This window comes from Grampus griseus (genome assembly GCF_964374135.1).
Source record: "Grampus griseus genome assembly, chromosome: 2".
In the NCBI taxonomy this organism is placed as follows: Eukaryota; Metazoa; Chordata; class Mammalia; order Artiodactyla; family Delphinidae; genus Grampus; species Grampus griseus.
Genome location: NC_139018.1, coordinates 16393735 through 16417083, shown reverse-complemented (window position 1 = coordinate 16417083; position 23349 = coordinate 16393735).

The window sequence follows — 23349 nt, the reverse complement described above, 5'->3', positions numbered from 1 at the left end:
TAAGCAGGAGATCTGAATGGACGTTTTTCCAAAGAAAATATACAGATGACAGCAGGTACATAAAAGGGTACTCACAATCATTAAACATCAAGGAAATGCAAATCAAAACCACAGTGAGCTATCACCTCACACCTGTTAGAATGCCTATTATCATAAATTCAAGAGATGACAAGTGATGGCAAGAATGTGGAGGAAAGGGAACACTTGTGCACTGTTGGTGGTTATGTAAATTGGTGCAGCCACTATGGAAAACAGTAGGGAGGGTCCTCAAAAAAATTTTTAAAAACTACTGCATGATTCAGCAATTCCACTTCTGGGTGCTTATCCAAAGGAAACAAAAACACTCACTTGAAAAGATATAATGCATCCCCATGTTCGTTGCAGCATTACTTAAAATAGCAGAGGGGCTTCCCTGGTGGCCCAGTGGTTGGGAGTCTGTCTGCTAATGCAGGGGACACGGTTCCAGCCCTGGTCTGGGAGGATCCCATATGCCGCGGAGCGACTGGGCCCGTGAGCCACAACTGCTGAGCCTGCGCGTCTGGAGCCTGTGCTCTGCAACAGGAGAGGACGCGATAGTCAGAGGCCCGCACACGGCGATGAAGAGTGGTCCCTGCTTGCCACAACTAGAGAAAGCCCTCGCACAGAAACAAAGACCCAACACAGCAAAAATAAATAAATAACTAAACTCCTACTCCCAACATCTTCTTAAAAAAAAAAAAAATAGCAGAGACTTGGAAGCAACCTACATCCACTGACGAAGGTATGGATAAGGAAAATGTGATTATATGTGTATGTGTATGTACGTACACATCCAATGGAATATTATTCAGCCATTGAAAAGAAGGAAATTCTGTCATTTGGGACAGCATGGGTAGGCATTGAAGACATTATGCTAAGTGAAATAAGTCAGGCAGAAAAAGACGAATACTGTATGATCTCACTTATATGTGAAATTTGGAAAGATAAATGAACTCAAAGATATGTGAAATGGGCAAAGGTGGTTAAAAGGTACAAACTTCCAGTTGTAAAATAGATAAAAAGTGTAAAAATACTCTCTTAAGAAAGGATCTTAAAAGTTAGCGTCACAAGAAAGAAATGTGTGTGACGGATGTTATTTAGACTTATTGTGGTGACCATTTTGCAATATATACATATATTGAATCATTATGTTGTACACCTGAAACTAACATAACGTTACATACCAATTATATCTCAGTTTTAAAAAAGTAAATATAATAACATTTTAAAAAGGAAAAAAATATTCTACTGTGATGCTTTCTGCATTGTTCATGATCTTTTTTAAAAAAAATGTTAGAGCCTTAACTATTTAATACAAGTCTTTCTAGACATTCTAGAAATGGATCCACTTATGAAGATGCCACAGTGACTCGAAAGTAAATTGAATTCCACTCTTGTTATACCAAAATATGTTTGATATACTATGTTTTAAGTACCTGTTATATTAAAAGGAACAAGGAGGTTATGATATAAGAAGGAGAGCTTAAAGACATTAGGCTAGCAGCATAGCATAGTGCTAGAGTTTGAAGCCCTGGATTCTGCCCTTACTTGCTGTGCTTCCTTGGACAATTTGCTTAACACCTCTTTGTATAGAGTTTTCCCACCTAGGGTGCTAAGCAAAATAGGTGTTCAAAAAATATATATACATATATATATTTAACAAGCAGAAAACGTTTGTTATGGAGTGGAAAACTGAATTAGTTGGGATGCTCTAAGTTGAATGTTAACTCCCTGGGTTTGTAGATCAATAAGAAGTAAGAAGTTTTCTGCAGGAGAGATGAGTGGAAAATTCAAGACATTTTGTGGAAACGATGTTGGCAGTGATAGGCTTCTTCCCCTCTACTCAAGGCTCACTCTTCATGTGATCTGTGCTACATCTGATGGGTTTACATGTGGATTCTATTGGCATAGTACTCCACCTTCAAAGGGCTAACCTGAGGAAACTGGCCCTAAATGCCAGGTGTGCTGGTGGAAGTAGCTCCCAGCCCAGAGCAGAGAGTGATGGACAGTGGCCCCTTCTACCTTCTTACCAACAGCATCCAGAGAAAGGTTTGTGAGGAGGTCGCATATGCTGACATATACATCATCTACAAATGGGAGGAATATTTTGTATTGATAAATAACACAGTATTATACCATGGTGAAGGTCCCTGGCTCAGTTAGAATTCCTGCTCTTCCTCTTACTAGCTATATAATTTTGGCTGAGACTCAGTTTCCTCATATATAAAATGAATAACTGCAATCAACCCAAGAGGATTATTATGAGACTTCAATGATATTATGTATAGAAATTACTTAGTGTAGTGACAGAAACATTATAAACACCCACTGCATATTGATATAGTAATAAACTATTATCAGTGAAGATTATTACATGCACCAGGATTATTAATAATATACATGCAGGAAATACCCTCATCTAAAATGTACCATAAACATTTTGTAAAATATTTGCAGAGGGAGGCCAATTATTTGTCTGTTGTAAATGTGTCTGATTCCAGAAGTTTTCTGGTTATAACCCATAAGTACTCACAAACTATTATATAAAGCATGTCAGGGGCAAAACTCTTGGACTGGAAATTCCTAAACCATGTACAAAAAGTAACATTGAAGAAGAAACTGAGACTTGAACAGAAATATCACTTTATAAAAAATGTGAATCTAATCACGATTTACTGCAAATGGAGAGTCACAGAAAACTCAGTCACAGTCCTGTTTCTAAGAGGCTGCAGAGACAGGGAAACTAGGAAACTAAGTGGCTGGAAACCAGTTTGAAGAGTTCAAGCCTTTAGTGGGTGATAAAATTGTTTTCAGAGTATTATCACAGAGTTGATATTATCATCAGTGCAATATATCTGCCCATATTATGAAATAGGTTGGGGGATAATCAGCATTTGTATGAGTAGATTAGAGTTCCGGCTGTGCTTTGTTGAAACGTTTTGGTAAAGATTTGAGAGAAAGACCCCAAATGAGGGATGTTTGAATGAACTAGAAAGGAAGTGGGAAAAAAATGTTTGGAAACTGCAAGTTTTCCAATTACAAGTGACACAGGAGATAAATCTAGTGTGGGGAGAGTTCTTTAAAATGTGGCCCTCACTGTGCTTAAGCACTGTTGAGCAGGGATGTTAAGAGATTTTCAATAAATATGAATTGAGATTAACCATTTTTCTGAAAGACAATTGAAGAAACAAAATTTAGTAGGGATTAACCAGGGATCTTATTTGATGAGTATATCTGGAATAATCCAGTTATCAGACATGTGCAGATTGGGATATATATTCACTTGTGCCTCAGATTTTTCACCTGTGAAATGAGGATGGGGCTGAGAGATAAAATCGAGGATGCCCAGTTAAATTTGAATTTTGGATTAGGAATAAATAATTTTCATTCATATATCCCATTCAGTATTTGGGACTTATAATAAATGTATTACCACCCTCATGTGAATATAAAAGACATATCTTATGAATTGAGATTTTCAAACATTTCCCGTGTACAAATATTTCACTATCCACACCTCCAAAAACCATAATCACTCCATGCAAGTAATATTTTAACCTGAAGTCATGCTATTTGGATCTTATGGTCTTATATGGATAGCAACATAATGTTTACCTTGCTTATAACTTTTGGTTTGCCAAATTAATCTTTTAGGAATTGATTGCTTCTAGTTAGGTATCTAATCCCCAATTTTGTTATTTGTCCATAAGAGAAAAATAGAAAAATGATATCTGACTTTGCATGAATGTGTCAAATGGCTAGTCTATTGCCAGGTGCTGATAGATGAAATAAAACTGTCCTAATTCAAGATAGATTTCATTTATTTTCTAATGAGAAAAATGGGAAAAGCTAACATTTTGAAGTATTAGTCTATGCATATCACATTTCCTGTCCACAATTCCTTTTTTACCCTGTCGTAATTCCTGCTCCATTTTGGTCCAAGAGACGAGAGGCCTTGGTTTGCTCCAAGGCAACTTTATCAAGTAGAACCATCACTAGCATCAAGTTCTTGTGTTTGTTTGGGCCACATTCAAGTGTAAGTACAATTTAAAGCATATGTGACCCAATTCTATCACCACTGCCCAGGCTAGAAAAAGTCAGTTTAAGCTAAACAAAGAAACAAAACTTAGAGGGGAATCAAGAGTATTAGATGCTGGGGAAGTTGCAGCCAGTTCTCTTCACTAAGAGGAGAAATAGAACCCCAGAGAAATGTGGGTATTAGGAAGGGAAGAGAGTATACCCCTTCCTGTGTGACTGCCTTGAGAACTGGCAAGCTTCCCAGAGTTCTCCGGCCCACTGTGGAATTGATGTGTGGAATATAAATGGCAGCATGGAGACCTCAGAGAGATGGCTTGGGATAGCCCAAGTCAAGTTCCCATGCATGTTATTGAAGGGGCATAAACTGTCACCCATGTCATTGCATTAAATCAGAATGTTTTGACAAGACACTAAGAACCAGTCATGTCGCAGCAGTCTTTCCTAGTGGATAAAGGCCATATACCAAGGACAAAGTGACAAAGTAAGTATTTCTGCAGATATTGTCATAAAGTAGTTCAAGCTAATGATCAGATGCAACCCCTGAAGACAGGAGGCTATGTAATCCTCCAAATCTCCAATTTAATGCTTCTACAATGAGAAATGATGGAGGAGTAGCATACATTGCTTCAGTTTTCTTTCTGAAGCAAAAGAAAACACTGGAGTGGCTGTTTTCACCCTACAAGAAGTAAAAGTTTAAGATAGAGAGGAAATCGATTTATTTCAGACAAAGAAATTTACACTTATCCTTCCTCCAAAGCCCCCATGGAGTATAAGGTTTGAAGATTTATATCTGCCTTTAGTAATTATAAAACAAGTCTAAATACTGCTATTATTGAAAACGTGGATAACAAATTTATGACAGGGTTTAAATGAATACCTGATTATATATATGAAAATGTTTATACAGATGTTAGGATAAACACTGATTGAGTGCCTACTATGTTCCAGGCACCATACTAGGTCCTTTATAAGTGTATTCACTTTGCTCTTGGCCATAATCTTAAGAGATTCACAACTCTACCAATATTAAACCTGAGGCTCAAAGAGATTGAATAATTTGTGCAAGTCTCATACAGCTTGTAATTGGCAAGGTTGGGTTTGAATGTGAGCCATTTACTTCAAAGTCGAAACTCTTTGGGATATCAGAACACAGAGTTTCCCTGGTAAACATCATTTGTTATCAGTTCCTGCTCAACTTAACCTTGGGTAGCCCTACTGAAGCTTATAGGGATCTTCTAACTCTCTTTCATCTTCATTTCAAGAATCCAAAGGCCTTGGCCAATGCCAAGTTTTTGCAGAGGGAGCTTCTGCCTTATTCAGCAGCTTTGAAACAATTTTGGCATCAATTTTTAGCTCTCCACTGCAAACTGAACATGCAGAACATAGAAAAATGTGTTTTTTTCACTCCCAATGAAAGGAGAAAGTTCTACTTGATTTTTGACAAAGGCCTTGGGTTAGTAAATACATTAATAGCATAATTCCTCACAGTAAGTCACCTCAACTCTTGAACACACATATTCTCTCATAAAAAGTAGGGATATTGAAATTGTATTTGGAATTGTACTTAAGGGCTGACTATGGTGTCCTCCCAATGTCAAGTTCAGGAGATGTCAGTCTTGTTATCTTTTAACTGAGTCCTGACCAAATGGTGTTCTTTCTGGCATTCCTCATATTTCTTATAAATCTTGTCTCTTAATCCTGGGCCATTACTCTAGAAACTTATAGAAAAGTCTAATGGTTTCCAGCATACACTAAATTATTCTTATTAATTGTTCATCCTGAGGCATTTTTTCTTTTTTACATGATTTTATGACCATATCATTGGAAACTTTGAAAGAAATGTCTCTGACACTTTAATTCACTCCATCATTTTTTTTCTGGAAATTTCTCACCAATTAATTTGTAATCTCTGTTGCCTGTTTTGCTACAAGTGCATTTCCTTAATTAGCCTATGAGAACAGACATTTATTAAAAAAAAAAAACAACCTGCTTGGAGAACATTATTTCAGACTCACCACTGCCTAAGAAAATAAAAAGCTCTCTACAGAACTTAGAGAAAAGAATCTCAGGGGCTATTATCTCAATGTTAAGCATGGTTTGACAAAGCAGATTAAATTAAATTGCTCACATTAGAATAGCTCTCCTCTTGCTACTGAGGCTGAGGAATGGATTGGTCTAAATACCTTGGTGGTGGGATGAATTGGGAGATTGGGATTTACTTATATACACTGATATGTATAAAATAGATAACTAATAAGAATTTGCTGTATAAAAAATAAATTAATTAAATTAAAAAAACCTTGAAATATTCACAAAATGTAAATTTTATTGTGGAAACAAATTACTTGTCATAAATTGAAAATATGATGTAATCAATGTTTTACATACTGCCTTTAAGACTTTTTAAAAAATAATCTATTTTGATACCATATTATTATTGGTCCAAGAAAATGCTAGGATTTTATAAAAATTTTTGGATGAAGTAAATAGATTTTTCACCTTAAAAAACATGAGAATATGGAGAGTCTTTTTGCAGTCTGATAACATATTCCAGTCTCCATACAAGGGGGAAGGACTCTTCTAGCAACCTCAGAGATGTCTGTTCTTGTCAATTCAGACTCTGAAAATGTCCTTAAATCCAAGAAATTTGCTTTTTCCCCTTGGCTCTGTTTCTAATGGCTGGAACCAAATTTTTCCATTTATGAATGACTAATCCATTCTTCTAGAGATATTTCTTCTATTCCCTTGAGCAGAATAATTTAAAATATCACTAACTTTTCCTTAGCTCATATTCACGTATTTTAAGAATTTGTGGGGAATTATAAGATTTTATCCAAAATAACACAGTGTGCTGAAAAACTCCTAATTTTTTTCTTTTGTAATAATATAATTTAAAAACTAGAATAATTATTTCCAAAGTAAACATAATATGTTATGATTTAAACAATTTAACCTCATCTTAACCATAGCCTTGACATTCTGACTTATTAAGGGAAGAGAATTTGTGTTGATAAACTAATGGTCTTTATGTTTCACTTAAAATCACACTCTGATTTTTTCAGAAGCTTATAGAAAAAATTTTAGGATCTGTAAGAAAAGTTTCTCTAAGAAACAATTAATCTTAAGTCCAGGATTGAAACACAAGGAGAATTTCGACATTTTGAATCAGGTCCAAGGAACTGGCAGTGTGAAACCACGTGAAAATGAGAAAAACATTTTAAAGAAAAGGTTACTATATTCTTTTGCAGTAATCCTAAATATATATAGTTCATATTATGCCAGAATTTAGATAGAATTACTTAAGGGAAAATGCTTTTATTCTACTGAAACTAGCTTTCATCTCCTCATCAATTAGATAACATATTAGACATTAGTGATAGAAAGACATTTGAAAGCAATGCCATTTTAGCATAATCCTGATTAATGTCTATAAAGTTCTATAGGCTGAATTAAGAAAAACTCCATATTAAGGGGAAAATATATCCGCATATCTATAGCACAGGAAGAAATATGCTCAAAACAATGACCTGGAGACTCTCTATGATACCACCCAATTGCCTTCCAAATCATCAAAGAACTTTTAACCACTGTAACTTGTAGTTTTAACAGTAAATTCATGGTGCATTAATCTACTAATAATTAGTAATTCACGGACAATCTATATTAAAACATTACTGAAATTATATATTCTATTAATAGGTCAGTCGTTATATTACACTACAAGTTCAAAAGTTAAGAGTGTAAACAGAAATACACATAAAGCCAGTATTTGAACCTTCTAATTGTGGAATCAAAAACCATAAATTGAGGAAATCACTATGAATACGGAACTTGATGAGGAGTCTAGGGAATTAAATGCTTGGTTTCTGAGACATCTGAGTGTCCTTAATTTTTTAAACCAGGTATTAACATCCCCAAGGTGTGCCAGAAAAGTTCAATAATATCTAAGGTGGTTTGACTTGCTCTGTGGTGATCACCGGGCAGTGACATCTTGGAATGTCCATAATGATGTAGCAGCAGACAAAGCATAAGCCATTTCAGGGGCAACAAATGCTGACTGACTCCAACGTACATGTTTCAGACTAAGTTGCCTTGAAATATACCTACGACAAAGAGAAATTATTAGGGATTTAATGAAGAGTTGGGGCACACCTAGTCTTTTAGTGGTGTCCTTTCTCAGAGGCTCAAAGCTTTAAGATTGGGACTTCCCTGGTGGTTCAGTGGTAAAGAATCTGCCTTCCAATGCAAGGGATGTGGGTTCGATCCCTGGTCAGGGAACTAAGATCCCACATGCTGTGGGGCAACTAAACCCGCGTGCCACAACAACGGGGCCCACACACCTCAACTAGAGAAGAGAAAACCTGGACGCCACAAGTAGAGAGAAGCCCACAAGCTGCAACAAAGAGCCCGCGTGCCACAACAAAATATCGCACATGCCTCAATGAAGATTCCGCATGCTGCAACTAAAACCCGATGCAGCCAAAAAATAAAAACGAAAATAAAAACTTTAAGATTAAAAAATGTTAAATGCTAGGAGGGAAAAAAAAGAATGTTTCTCTTTTATCCATGTGATTGAGTCTGATAAATACATATTGTTTACATTTATATCTTAAGAAACTATAATCCATTCAGTCTCTCATGTCACGCTACTGCATAAGGATATACATTTTAACGGCACTGCCTTGATGAAAGGACCTCTCTTCATCAGGACAGCAAGTAAGGTGATCAAATCCAAATAATCCAAATGAATTATTAAAATACAACAGTTTTAAATAAGTTCATTTGTATCTTTTTTTTTTTCATACTCCACATATAACATGTCATTCTGTTATTTACAAAACAGAAATAGGCTCACAGACATAGGAAACAAACTTATGGTTACCAAAGGGGAAAGGGAGGGAGGGATAAATTAGGTGGATGGGATTAACAGGTACACACTACTATATATAAAATAGATAAACAACATGGACCTACTGTATAGTACAGGGAACTATACTAAATATTTTGAAATAACCCATAAGAGAAAAGAATCTGAAAAAGAATATATATAATGGAATCACTGTGCTGTACACCTGAAACTAACATGGCATTGTAAATCAACTATATTTCAATAAAAAAATAAAATAAAATACAACACTTTTACTAAAGTTACTTGAAAATCTTTTAATTTGATCAACATGTGTGTGCGTGTGTGTGTGTGTGTGTGTGTGTGTGTGGTGGGCCTACTGCTATATCAAGGACCAAATATCTACGTGATATTTTATGTATATAAACATGTTTATAGAAAACCAATCCACAAAGAATTTAATCTAGAATACTGCATTAGTTAACTTGGGCTGCCATAACAAAATACCATAGATGTGACTTACATAACATTTATTTATTTTCTCATAGTTCTGGAGGCTAGAAATACAAGATCAGCATGCCAGCATGGGCAGGTTCTGGTGAGAGCCCTCTTCCTGGCTTGCAAATGGCCTTCCTCCTGCTGTGTCCTCACATGATGGAGACAAAGAGACCTCTCTCATGCCTCTTCAAGGATACTAGTCCTATAGGATCAGGGCCCTATTCTTATGATCTTTAAGGTAATTAACCTTAATTACTTCTGTGATGACCATATCTCCAAAAAGTCACATTTGGGGGTTAGGGCTTCAACATATGAATTTGAGGGGAACACAAATATTCAGTCCATGAAAACTAGTACTTTCTCTTTCCCTATAATATAACTATTAGAAAAAAAGATAAAAATAAAAGAGGAAAAGTAAAAGAGTAAAAAAGAATAGCATGAGAAAACATAGATAAGTTGCTGTGGATGTTTAGATGAGAAAGAGACTTTTTAGAAAGCAGTTCATGGGGAATGCAGTATCCTGTATAGATGATATTTACAGCAACCATATAATTTATTTTCCAAGGTGGGTCACTTTTAGAATTAAAGGGGCACTATTAATCATTGCAGAATTGGCCAAGCCCAAAGGCAGCCCATGTAATGGCACCTGGACTCATTTAGCTTTATTAAAGAATAGAGAGTATAAGAGGAACATGGCAGGGAAGATTTCTTTGCATTAAAATCAGTCGAGGTTTAGACTCAGATTGGAAGTAAATGGAAGGCAATTCAAAGCTTCCAGAGGCAGGAGTGCCCTGATCAGAGCTGGGCTTCATTGTGATAAATTGGGAAGCAGTGTAAGTGGAATATATGGCAGATTTTAATAAAGATGGTGGCTGTGGAAACAAAGAAGAGGATACAAGTGAGATATGTGGAGATAGAGTTGGCAGAACATAGGGGCTGATGATGAGAAACACATGGCTCAGGTCTACAAGGAGATGATTGCCTATTTGTCCACTATTCTCTCCTTACGTACTCCTTAGTCTCTGCTCTGTTCTGCGGGCTCGGCACTGCATATTCAAACCCGCCGTTTATAGTGTAGAAGAAGGTTGTTAAGTTCCAAACATCATGAAATGCTGCTGCCCAGTTGAAAATTTGTGTGAGTGAACAGTAAGCACAGGTGACCTCTCAAAGGTAATATTTTCTATGCCACTAAAGCATGCCTAGGGTGTAAAAAGAGTAATATATTAAACACTGTTCTGCTTGAGGGATCTTCCAAAAGTCTCCGGGTACCTCCTAGCTGAGATCTCATCCTTCAAAATAAAAGTAAAAGGTAATGAAGTCTGGGAGTTAAAGTGTTTCAAGATTTCTTATGCTGCCCTTTAAAAGCAGTGTTAGGTAGGTTTTAGATAAGAAATAGTAAAACGATATTATGTTATAAACCCTACACCACATGATTAAAAACATTCTGAATGTGAAAGCAAGCAACTTACTTACTCTTCTCTTCTCCTCACCCTCTACCCGACTCCCACCCACTAGAGGAAAAGTCCATCTTAGAACTCATCAGTTTACCTGAAAAATATTTATATTTTGCATTTCTAGTTAGAAGGGCAGGAAAACTATGTCATACATAATATTTTTCACTAATCAGACCAAAGTGTTTTCATTTTGTCGTATGTGGCAGCTTTGAATATTCAGTTTTCAGACTTTTCTTGCTTTTCATGGACTAGGATACAGTAGATTTTTTTTTAAACTTTGCTGTTGCATGTGAAAGGAGTGCTGAGGAATGATTATCTAAGAAGTCAAGTTTAACCATAGACATATAGATAGAAATCTCTTAAGTAAGAACTGCTGCCCCAGACCTTATGTAGCTTTTTAAAAGACATAGTATTCACTTGTTATCATCACATGCTTCAGAACAACTCATGGAAATATCATTTACTTATAACAATTTATGACAGTCATTTACTTCTGAATCCATTGCTAAGCACTGGTCATACTCAGGAGTAATTAATTCTCGGCCTGATGAAAGCTGTACCTCTTCTCTCAGGTAGGGAATAAGTGTGACTCTTTGTTCTGAGCTACGAATACAGGTTTTAGGCAATGCAAATGGGAAGCATAGGCAGGGAGGAAGAACAAGACAAGCACACATCAAAAAACCATAGGGATTCCCTGGTGGTGCAGTGCTTGAGAGTCCGCCTGCCGATGCAGGGGACGCGGGTTCGTGCCCCGGTCCGGGAAGATCCCACATGCCGCGGAGCGGCTGGGCCCGTGAGCCATGGCTGCTGGGCTTGCACGTCCGGAGCCTGTGCTCCGCAATGGGAGAGGCCACAATAGTGAGGGGCCCGTGTACGGCAAAAAAAAAAAAAAAAAAAAGAAACCATAAAGACCTCGAAATAAGTAACTGAGCATTTGAGAAAATATAAGATCTTGCAGTGAGATGAAATGTGTATATTTACAATATTCTGGGGAGATCTGAAACCATTTTGACTTTTAATCATAAAGCCATTGATTCCTTTGCAGAATGTGCTTAGGACAAGCAAGATACCAGAAAGACAGAGGTATTAAAAACTGATTCAGAGGCTTCCCTGGTGGCGCAGTGGATGAGAATCTGCCTGCTACTGCAGGGGACACGGGTTCGAGCCCTGGTCTGGGAGGATCCCACATGCCACGGAGCGACAAGGCCCGTGAGCCACAACTACTGAGCCTGCGCGTCTGGAGCCTGTACTCTGCAATAGGAGAGTCTGCGATAGTGAGAGGCCTGCGCACCGCGCTAAAGAGTGACTCCCGCTTGCCACAACTAGAGAAAGCCCTCGCACAGAAACGAAGACCCAACACAGTAAAAATAAATAAATAAATTAATAAACTCCTACTCCAACATCTTCTTTAGAAAAAATAATAATAATAAAATAAACTGATTCAAGGGAACAAAGGAAAGCTGAAAAACACAAGATTGGTATGTGGCACAAATATAATTTCAAAATAATATTTCAGAGAATTTCATAGAAAGAAAGCTTAAAATAATAAAGATTTGTAGGCATGTGGACTTCATAGAATATAGGCTACTTTCTGAAGGACTTAACTAATGAGAAAAATAAGAGGCTACAGAATGGGGATAAATCATGCATGGAGCCAAAGTTTAAAAGTCAAGACCAGGTTAAGACAAGCCCAGTGATGCTGAGAAACAGCTGGAACATTTTTCCTTGAAGGAAACAAGAGGTTTAATTCCTAGTGTCAAACTTGACTTTATTTTTTTTTTAAGATTTTTTTGATGTGGGCTATTTTTAAAGTCTTTATTGAATTTGTTACAACATTGCTTCTGTTCTATGTTTTGAGGCATGTGGGATCTTAGCTTCCTGACCAGGGATGGAACCTGCACTCCCTGCATTGGAAGGTGAAGTCTTAACCACTGGACGACCAGGGAAGTACCCAAACTTGACTTTAGAACCTTGAAAGAAGAAGAAGGAAATAATGACAAGAGGATCATTGAAGGAAACTTCCGGAAAAATAATTTATCCTCTATTGTCTGAGCTCCCAAGGGAGGTTAAAATAATAAGGAATGCCAGTGCTTAGGTGGCAAGATATAAAGGAAGACCCAGCAAATGAGGCCGAGGTAAGAGAACCAGTTTTGGGACAAAGCTATATGAGTGTTAAGTTAAAGACAATAATCAATGGGCCCTTTTCAGCAATCCTGAAGCCCTACCGTTCATGTTATACTTGGGTCATAAAGAATTCCTTGGGGTGGGAGGTAGGGTGAGTGCTTATTTTCCCAGAGTCCCTTCCCATTTCAATTTTACAATATACAGATTTGAACAGCAAAGCCATTCTCTTCATGGTAGTCAAGAAAGAGAGTGTTCTGTGAGCATGATGGTGGGAGAGGGAGAAGTAACCCTGGGATTTGGCAAGCACTGGCGATAAGGATTTCGAGAGAGACTTGGCAGGACTTGGAGGACTAGAACAACACTGCACAGGACTAAGTCAACATCCCGCAAGCATCACTGTGTCCAAGATCCACGTTTAGTGTTTGCTCAAGTGCAGATACACAGGCTCCACCTCCTAAGACTCTGATTCAAGTGAGCATGTGAGACTGGCTTGAATCTGCTTTTTTTTCCAAGTACCCACTTTTTTGTTGATATAGTTATTTATTTATTCATTGGTGATATTTTGGTTTAAAAAGATGTAGTTCCAAAATTCATAATAACACTGTCTTGTATACTTGAAATATGCCAAGAGAGTAGCTCTTAACTGTTCTTTCTACAGACACAAAAAATTGTAACAGGCTTCCCTGGCGGCGCAGTGGGAGAGGCCACAGCAGTGAGAGGCCCGCGTATCGCAAAAAAAAAAAAAAAATTGTAACTATGAGAGCTGATGAATGTGCTAATTAATGCATTAATTAACTTGATTATAGTAATCATCTCATAAGTTATACATATAATAAATCATCACATTGTACACCTTAAAAAAAGAAGTATGTCAGGGAAATAGGTAAAAAAATATTATGTAATTTTCTGAAAAAAAGAAAAACACAATGAGTTACCATTCTAAATAATAGGCTCCTTAGAATGATTAAATTGAAAAGTCTGACCACACCTAGGGTTGATGAGGATGTAGATAAGGCTGGGGAGAAACTGGAACCCATCCACTGCTGATAGGAATGTAAAATGGTACTACAATTCTAGAAAACAGTTTGAGAGTTTCTTACAAAGTTAATAATATGTATTCCTCACCACTCAATCTTGAGTATTTACCCAAGAGATATGAAAGAAAAAATCCATAAAAGCTAGATTTTCATAAGATCCCTATCTATAATAGCCTAACAATCCAAATGTCCATCAATAGATGGACAAATAAATCATGATATATCCATTCAATGAAATATTACTCAGCAAAGCAAAGGAATGAACTGTTGATACATGTAACAAGATGGATGCATCTGAAAATAATTATGCTGAGTGAAAGAAACCAAACAAAAAAAGAATATTCTTTATACTATTCCATTATTTAAAGTTTGAGAAAATGCTAACTAATCTCTAGTGATAGACAGCAGATCAGTGGCTGTCTAAGGATGGGAGAAGGGGCAGGAAATCTGGATTGCAAAGAGGTACAAAGTTACTTTGAGGGGTAAGAATTACTTTGACTGTGGCAATGGTTTCATGGTGTATACATGCATATGTGTCAAGCATATGTATATGTCATATTTATATGTAAAACTTAACAAATTGCAGACTTAAAATATATGCAGTTTATTGTATGTCCATTTTAGTTCAATAAAACTCTGTTTTTTAAAGGGTAAAAGACTTTGGCCTTCTCTCTTTGTTAAAGTTTGATAGAATTTACCAGTGAGACTATCTGTCATAGTGTGTGTGTGTGTGTGTGTGTGTGTGTGTGTGTGTGTGTTTTAATGGGAGTAATTTAGTTTCTTGAATAAATTAGTAAATAATTGATATATTTATCAATATAATAATATATTTATATATTATTCTATTAATATGTTTTGTAATAATCTATTTATTAATATAATATATATATTAGTTTATTTGTTTCAACTATTTTTAAAAATGAACCATTGGATTTATTTGTTGGTTGATTCTATCATTTTTTTACAATTACAGCATTGATTTCTTTTGACAAATTAAGAAACAATGGATACAGTTGACAGATCAGGTTCGCAGAACAGGTCTGGGAATGGAAAAGTGATGGCTTATAAAAGTGGATGATTCATCTAATGCTATAAATCATAATGATTTGCTCAATCTGTTTTTATACATTATAAACTGGCTATATCAGTTAAGTTTGGAAAGGATGGATACACAATATTGGCTCTTATTGGTATACATGTTCATGTTTGCCACTTTAAGAAATGTAAAACAAATGTGCATGATTGAATGGAATATCTTATGTGTGCTCAGGAGTCGCAAATAGTCTTACCTGGAGTTCTGTTGCTCTGATCAGTGCTTAAATATGACAGAGTGACCATTTACCTGCCTCCCAGCTTTTTCTGTGCTGTAGGGAAATAGAAGTTAATCACTTTTGTTAAAAGTTGTAGCTATTATGTCTGGATAGAGCTGTGTTTCTTAAATGGTTGCAAAAAATATATAAATGAAAATAAAATGAATATGCTATTGAGGAAAAGAGTATAATTGTGTCAAAGTAAAATTGCTCATTTGTGGCAGTAGAGAAAAAAGGAAAGACAGTATACAGCATAGTTAAGTTATAGAAAATTTTAAGGGTAGTGACGTTTATTTGCCTTGATTTAAAATACTTGCAAATAATGAGTTTGAAAGAAGCATTACAATCATAAAATTTTTACTAATTTGGTTCAGTGTTTATCACTTTATTCATAAGATGAAGAACTGTCTTGCTAATACAAAATTGTTATATCAGTTGTAAAAAAATAGGTAAATCTAAAATTCGGTTTACTTTCTGTTAAAATAGTTGTTTTTTTTTTTTTAAATCTGTGTCTTCTGTATATTTTGCCTGAATAACAAACATTTTTTATATAATGAGAGCCTGTTAAATTTTTGTGACTTTTTTGCATGCTCCTGAATAATATTTTAATAAGTCATTTCTGAAAAAGCTAGAGACCTTAAAATTCTTTGATACTTTGTACAAAATAAGCAAGTGTTTATCTTAAATAAAACGTGTTTATCTTAAATATTACATCAAACTTGCTCTCTATACAACTATGACTTATACCCATGCTTTTTTTCTGCTTTGACAATTATTTTTGATATTGCCTTTTTCAAATTCAGGCCCCCAATTCACAGTAATTAGATATCTTTTATACTCAATTTACCTATGGTGTTTCCCGAACTACCTCTGGGCAATGTGAAAAATCAACTTGCTCAACTTACAAAATGAAAAAACTAGGAATAAGTAGATATGTTTGGCATTTTTCATGTTTTTAATTTACTCAACATTATTGTGAGAGCTGCCCTATTCTTCAAACCCACAATGTGAGAAGAGCTAGAAAAATCAAAAGAGAAACTCAGCCTTTGCAGGTTAATTATATGCAAGTTGAATGATATCAATATGCATGCATTTACACAAATATGTGCTTTTCATGTTCGATAGAAGCAAAATCATGTTCATGTACAAAGACTGTAGAATAACTGTCAACAAACTGGTTTTTTAAATGTTTTATATCTAAGTTTAAATAGAATTTTTATTTATGAGCACTCTTTGGGGAATTTTTTCTACAATGAAGACTCATCCAATTAGGAAAAAAATGATGGTACAAAAAACTCTGTTCTTAGTTTTAGATGAAGACATCAATGAAACAACCTCAACCCTGAAAGGCAGTCAGATCAGCTTCAACTGACTGGCCAAGGTCGTTATGGATGACAGAATGATCTAGACTTCCTCTTTGCTGGTCAAGGTGCAGTCTGTGTAATTACTAACCCATCGTATGGTACCTCAATTAATGCCTTGAACCAAGTGGAAAAGTCAATAAAGAAATGTAAGGAAAATTCCACCTGACTTTGTAAGGTAGACTGACAGTTTTGGGATTTGTTTAGCTGGCTGCATTAGTCCACGACCCAGGGTGGCATAGTTGAGGTCAATACTGCAGATTGGTCTTATCCTTATGCTTAGAACTCTGTTGATGGTAGCCTTAATTAAACACTGTATGAGACAAGTTGAATGGATTTGTTGCCAACCTCTTTTGGATAGATAATAATTAGAGTGGCTGACAGAGCAGTATATATTCATTGGAAGGTTTGCTGAGAGCAAAAACAGTAAAGAAAAGAGGCATGGATATCTTGGGGACACAAATCTCTCTGTGTTTCTTGCAGTTCTACACATTTTTCAAGCAAAGCACAAACTGTCTTTTGTTGTAGACTATCTTTTATTTTTTTATTATTTTTTAGCAGCTCAAATAATGACCATTTATTTATTCTTATGATTCTGTGGGTTGACAAGGTAGTTCTTAAACTTCTCTTGGTTTCAGGCACTGGATATTTTAAAATGGACTCACTCACCTAGTTGGAACTTGGTGCTAGTTGCTGATTAAAAGCTCAACTTACATAGCTAGAAGCTTCAGTTCTCTAACGTGTCAGCCTCTTCATGAGGCTGCTTGGGTTTACTCCGAGAGAGACATATAGGTTCCAAGAAGGAGTGTTCCAAGATGCAAAGGCAGAACCTGTGGTTGTCTTAAAATTCAGCCTTGAAAGTTACACAGAATCCCTTCCACAATATATTATCTGTCAAAATATGTCAAAAGGTCTCCTCTCCTCATATACAAGGAGAGAAGAATTATTCTCCTTCATTTGCTGGGCTAAGTTACATCTCAAAATAGAATGTGGAGTGGAAAATATGCTGAACAATCTGTAGTAGATATTCCTCATATTTAGTGTTCATGTATTTTGTATAAATAAAAGTACTGTTATAATTTTCCTGCAACTAGACATCTAGTATTTGGAAGTGATTTAATTATTTTTAATAGAATAAATTAATAAATATACATATTGTGAGCACTTTGCATATTGCTTGTGTGTGTGTACAATATTTTTAGATGCATAAGCAAAAATGTGTATTCTATTATTGCCCACTACCTGCCAATCTCTGTCTTCTTCCACATGCAGACTTCTTTGCATATATTACTGTGTTAGACTATTCTTGGCAGATAGAGACAGTGTCTCACCCAAGATTAAGATGGAAGATTTATTTACTGTCCAATATAATACATACTATATTTCCCTTTGGTACAAAGGGTAGATTTGCTTGTAGGCCACTTAAAAAGATTTGGGTTCTCTAATTTTTGGGTTCCTCAGCTTTTACACAAACATCATTCACCATTGTCCTTCTGCATTGTCCCATAAGACATAGGGACATGAGAAACTGACACAATCATGAAACTTATGCTGCTTGCTGTGCTGTGAGTAATTTTCTCTGACCCAGGAATCTTGTATCTTCTGTTTGAGTCCATGCACAGTGACAAGTTAGCTTGCAAGTACAGTAACCTCTCATAATTCTTTTTTTGTTTGTTTGTTTGTTTGTTTTTCTTTTTTGCGGTATGCAGGCCTCTCACTGTTGTGGCCTCTCCTGTTGCGGAGCACAGGCTCCGGACGCGCAGGCCCAGCGGCCATGGCTCACAGGCCCAGCCGCTCCGCGGCATGTGGGATCCTCCCGGACCGGGGCACAAACCCGTGTCCCCTGCATCGGCAGGCGGACTTTTCACCACTACGCCACCAGGGAAGCCCTCTCATAATTCTTGATATTGTTCAGTTCTGTTCAAAAATACTAAGATCATGAAAGAAAAGACAGTCTGAGAGCATGTTTCAGATTAAAAACAATTAAATACAATGTATCCTCCTTGATTGGATCTTGGTACAGATAAAATATTAGGGAGGTACTTGGTGGAACTGGAATAAGGTGTGTCAATTAGATAATAGTATTGTATCAATGATCATTTTATGAATGTGACTATTATTTCATATTGTGTGGAAATACACACATATATTTTGAAGTAAAGAGGAATCAAGTCTGCAACTTATTCTCAAAAGTCTCAGAAAAATATGAAGAGAAAGAAAGAGAAAAAGTAAGACACAATGAAAGAATAATAAAGCTAGTGTAAATGTTTACATTTGGGGAATCTGGGTGAAGGATAAACAGGAATTTCTTATATTACTTTTGCAACTTTCTTGTAAGTATAAAATTATTTTTAAATAAACCATTTTTTTTAAATAGTGGAAAACCCCAAAGGGAGGAGAAGATTTCTCTTTTTTTTTTTTTGCGGTACGCGGGCCTCTCACTGTTGTGGCCTCTCCCGTTGCAGAGCACAGGCTCTGCAAGTGCAGGCTCAGCGGCCAAGGCTCACAGGCCTAGCCGCTCCGCGGCATGTGGGATCTTCCCGGGCCGGGGCACGAACCCGTGTCCCCTGCACTGGCAGGCGGACTCTCAACCACTGCACCACCAGGGCAGCCCGGAGAAGATTTCTTTAATAAATAAATTGCAAGGAAGGATCTGATGGTGGGGGAAACTATTATTTAAAAGTAACTTAGAGATACATCAACCAATTGTAAATAAATCAATGTTATTAGATCTTAATTCAAACATACCACAAAATTTTTTAAACATGATAAGGTAAATTTGAACACTGACTAAATATTTGATGACTCTAAGGAAAATTTTAAGCATAATATGTTCTTATAGATATATGTTGAAAAGTTTCCTTTTCTCTTAGAAGCATATATGGAAATATTCATAGATGGAATTAACTGCCAAATAATCTGATGGCAGTGGAGAACACAGGGAGTGTAAATAGAACACGTATGACCATAAATTCATAACTGCTGAACCTGAGTAATTGTTACATGGGAGTTCACTATGCTACTTTTCTATTTTTGCCTATGCTTGAAAGTTTCAATAATATATAAACTTAAATAACTTCATATGGAAATGTAGAGAGGCAAAAAGAACAAAGGCAATCTTTAAGAACAGTATGTTAGGACTCATTATATTGGATAGAAAACCTTGTAAACATAACTAATTAAAACAGTGTGGTATTAATGTAAAGATAAACATGTATCAAGAAACAGTCCCTCCATACACAAGCAATTGATGTATGCAAAATATATTCTGTAGATCAGCAAAGAAAGAACTGTTTTGAAATAAATCATGTGTGGTATTGGTTAATTGGCTATCCATATAGAAAAAATTACATTTACCCCACCCTCTCAATGGACACAAAAATCAGTTGTAGTGAATCATAGATAAAAATGTGAAAAAATAAAACAATAAAACCTCTAGAAGATAAGAGAATATCTTCATAGCCTTAAGGTGGGGAATATTTTTTAAAATGTCACTAATATACTAAAAACAATGAAAATATGGATAAATTGATTTATGTTAGCTTCCAAATATCAAAAAGTACCATGAAGACAGTAAAACAGCAAGCCTCAGAGTGGTAAAAGATATTATGCAATACATAAACCAAAATAGGGCTTGTATCAAGAATATATAAGAAACTCCTACAGACACAAAAGAAAAAAAATGATAATTTTTAAAATGGGAAAGACACTCAAATAAGCAATTCTAGAACAATATACTCAAATGATCAATGAAAAAAATTTTTAAAGTTTTACTTGGTTAGTTATCAACTAAATGCAAAGTAAAATTACAATAAAATAATACATTAGAATGGTTAAAATAAAATGTTCATAGCAGCACTGTTTACAATAGCCAGCACATGGAAGCAACCTAAATGTCTATCAACAGAGGAATGGATAAAGAAGATGTGATACATATACAGTGGAATATTACTCAGCCATAAAAAGAACAAAATGATGCCATTTGCAGCAACATAGATGGACCTAGAGATTGTTGTATTAAGTAAAGTAAGTCAGACACAGAAAGACAAATATATGCTATCACTTATATGTGGAATCTGAAAAAAGAGTATAAATGAATTTATTACAAAACAGAAATAGAGTCACTGATGTAGAAAACAAACTTGTGATTACATGGGGAATAAGACGGGGGGAGAGATAAATTGGGAGACGGGGATTGACATATACATACTACTATATATAAAATAGATAACATATACACACTACTATAAATAAAATAGATAACATACTATATGTAATAAGAACCTACTGTATAGCACAGGGAACTCTACTCAGTACTTTGTAATGGTCTATATGGGAAAAAGAATCTAAAAAAAGAGTGTGTGTGTATATATATATATATATATATATATATATATACACACACATATATACATACATTGAGGTGGAACATACACTGTTTTTTTCCTGGTCATATACTCAGCTGAAATATGAGCACATGTTTACCAAAAAGCAGGTACAAGAAAGTTCAAAGGACATATATTAAATAGCTAAAACCTGGAAAGAGCCAGGTTCATCAGCATCAGATTGAATAAGTGACACAAAGGAATACTATACAACATAAAATTAAGCTACTGCCTCACAGAATACCAAAGATGAATCTCACTATTACAGTGTGAAAAGTAGACAGTAACACTATAATGTGTTTCACGTATAATTATAATTTATATACAGTTCAAAAGCAGGCAAATATAATTTATAGTGCTAGAAGGTAAGATAGTGATGACCTTTAGGGAAAATGGAGGTGTCAATGATTGAATAGGGACATGAAGGGCCCCTTAGGAACTGATAACATGCTAGTCCTTGATTGGGTGGGGGGTGGTTATATAGATATGTTTACTTTGTGATAATCCACTGAATTGTATACTCATGACTTATTTGATCCTCTAGATGTATGTTATACTTAAGTGAAAAAATTAAATACACACTACATAAACATATATTCACTTAGCCAAAATTCCAGCTCCATCTCCCTTTAATTTTAAACAGTAAATGCTCTTTAGAGGAAAATGACTGAGGTTGCCAACTTTCTTTCTGACAGAATCTCTAAATCAGAGCACAACAGTGTTTATAATCTTTATTAAAATTGTTAATATTTATTATTAATAATCTTTAAAATAACCAATATTTAGTATTTACTAGGCATTAGTACCATGCCAACTCTTCTGCTTAGATTATCTCATGTAATCCCCCTATTCCAAGTCATATAATGTAGGCATAATTATTTTCCTCATTTTCAGGTAGAGAAGCCGAGTCTTAGATTGGGTAAGTCACTGGTTCATAATCATAAATCTGGCAGATGGTGGAACTATGATTGAAATGTAGGCTGTCCTATTCTGTACCCCTTGAGGTCATCCCAATGCTATACTGACTTCTACTAAAACCTTCCAGATGTGGGTGTCTGTGACCCACTGAAAGGGAAAAATCAGGCAAGCCAATGCATAGAATTATTCCAATGCTAAAATACACTGAGCATTGAGAAGCAATTACTAAGCAAAGGGGTGTTAGTAATAACACTCTCTTTTTTACAGGAGTGAGACGACTGTGTCTAGTTGGAACAAGTCATTAAAATCAAGCAGAAGTTCACTGAAGAAAAGGCACCTATTGTTTATCTCACAAAATAACTGGAGGGTTTTCCAGAGAGAGTGGACCAAAAGGTAAATTACCTAGTGGAAATGTCAGCAGGACAGGACTGCACACTAGGACACTAGGGTCTTTTTCATGTACAATTGACAGCAGCTAAAAATAAATCGAACATTGCAATGGCTCCCCATGTTCCAGTAGCCCCAGGATGCTATTTTCATTTTAATAAATGATTGAACAAAGTGTTTAAATTCTTTCTGCTTTTAGACTGATATGCATGGGCACAGGATTTAAATGTATTATTGAATATTTTGCTCTGCCCTAGCTTTAAGTAAAGGACTGCCATTAATAGCTAGTGGGTAAATAGTGGATTCACCATTAAGAGTACAGGGAATTTGAGTCATTTTATTGTTAGAAGTGAAGGCATGTCTTCTGCCATCCATGTTCCCTCTCTACTTCCCAGAGACAGACACAAAGGTAAGACCTCTGGCCAAGGGAAAGGTGTGCAGTCTGCAATCATAAAATAAAATGAAATTAAGCAGTGTCTATGAGAAGTGATTTGGTGATGGTGCCAAGTGGCCATGAACTGGAAGAGAAAATGGGAAGTAAGAAATTAATGATGAAAAATAATATTGCCTGAGTGAGAAGCCGAAATCAAAATGATAAAAACCAAGTGTTTCTGGGGTCTATTAAAGAAAGAAAAGCATTAGGAAAGTATAGAAATATTTTTGCTTTTAAGTTTCTTTTTTTTTTTTTTTTTTTTTGCGGTACGCGGGCCTCTCACTGTTGTGGCCTCTCCTGTTGCAGAGCACAGGCTCCGGACGTGCAGGCCCAGCGGCCATGGCTCACAGGCCGAGCCGCTCCGCGGCATGTGGCATCTTTCCAGACCTCGGCACGAACCCATGTTCCCTGCATCGGCAGGCGGACTCTCAACGACTGAGCCACCAGGGAAGCCCGCTTTTAAGTTTCTTAAAGATAAGTCCAGGCCATTTTTTTTTGTATTTTTCTTCCCACAGTGCTTTGCACATTTTGTGATATGTT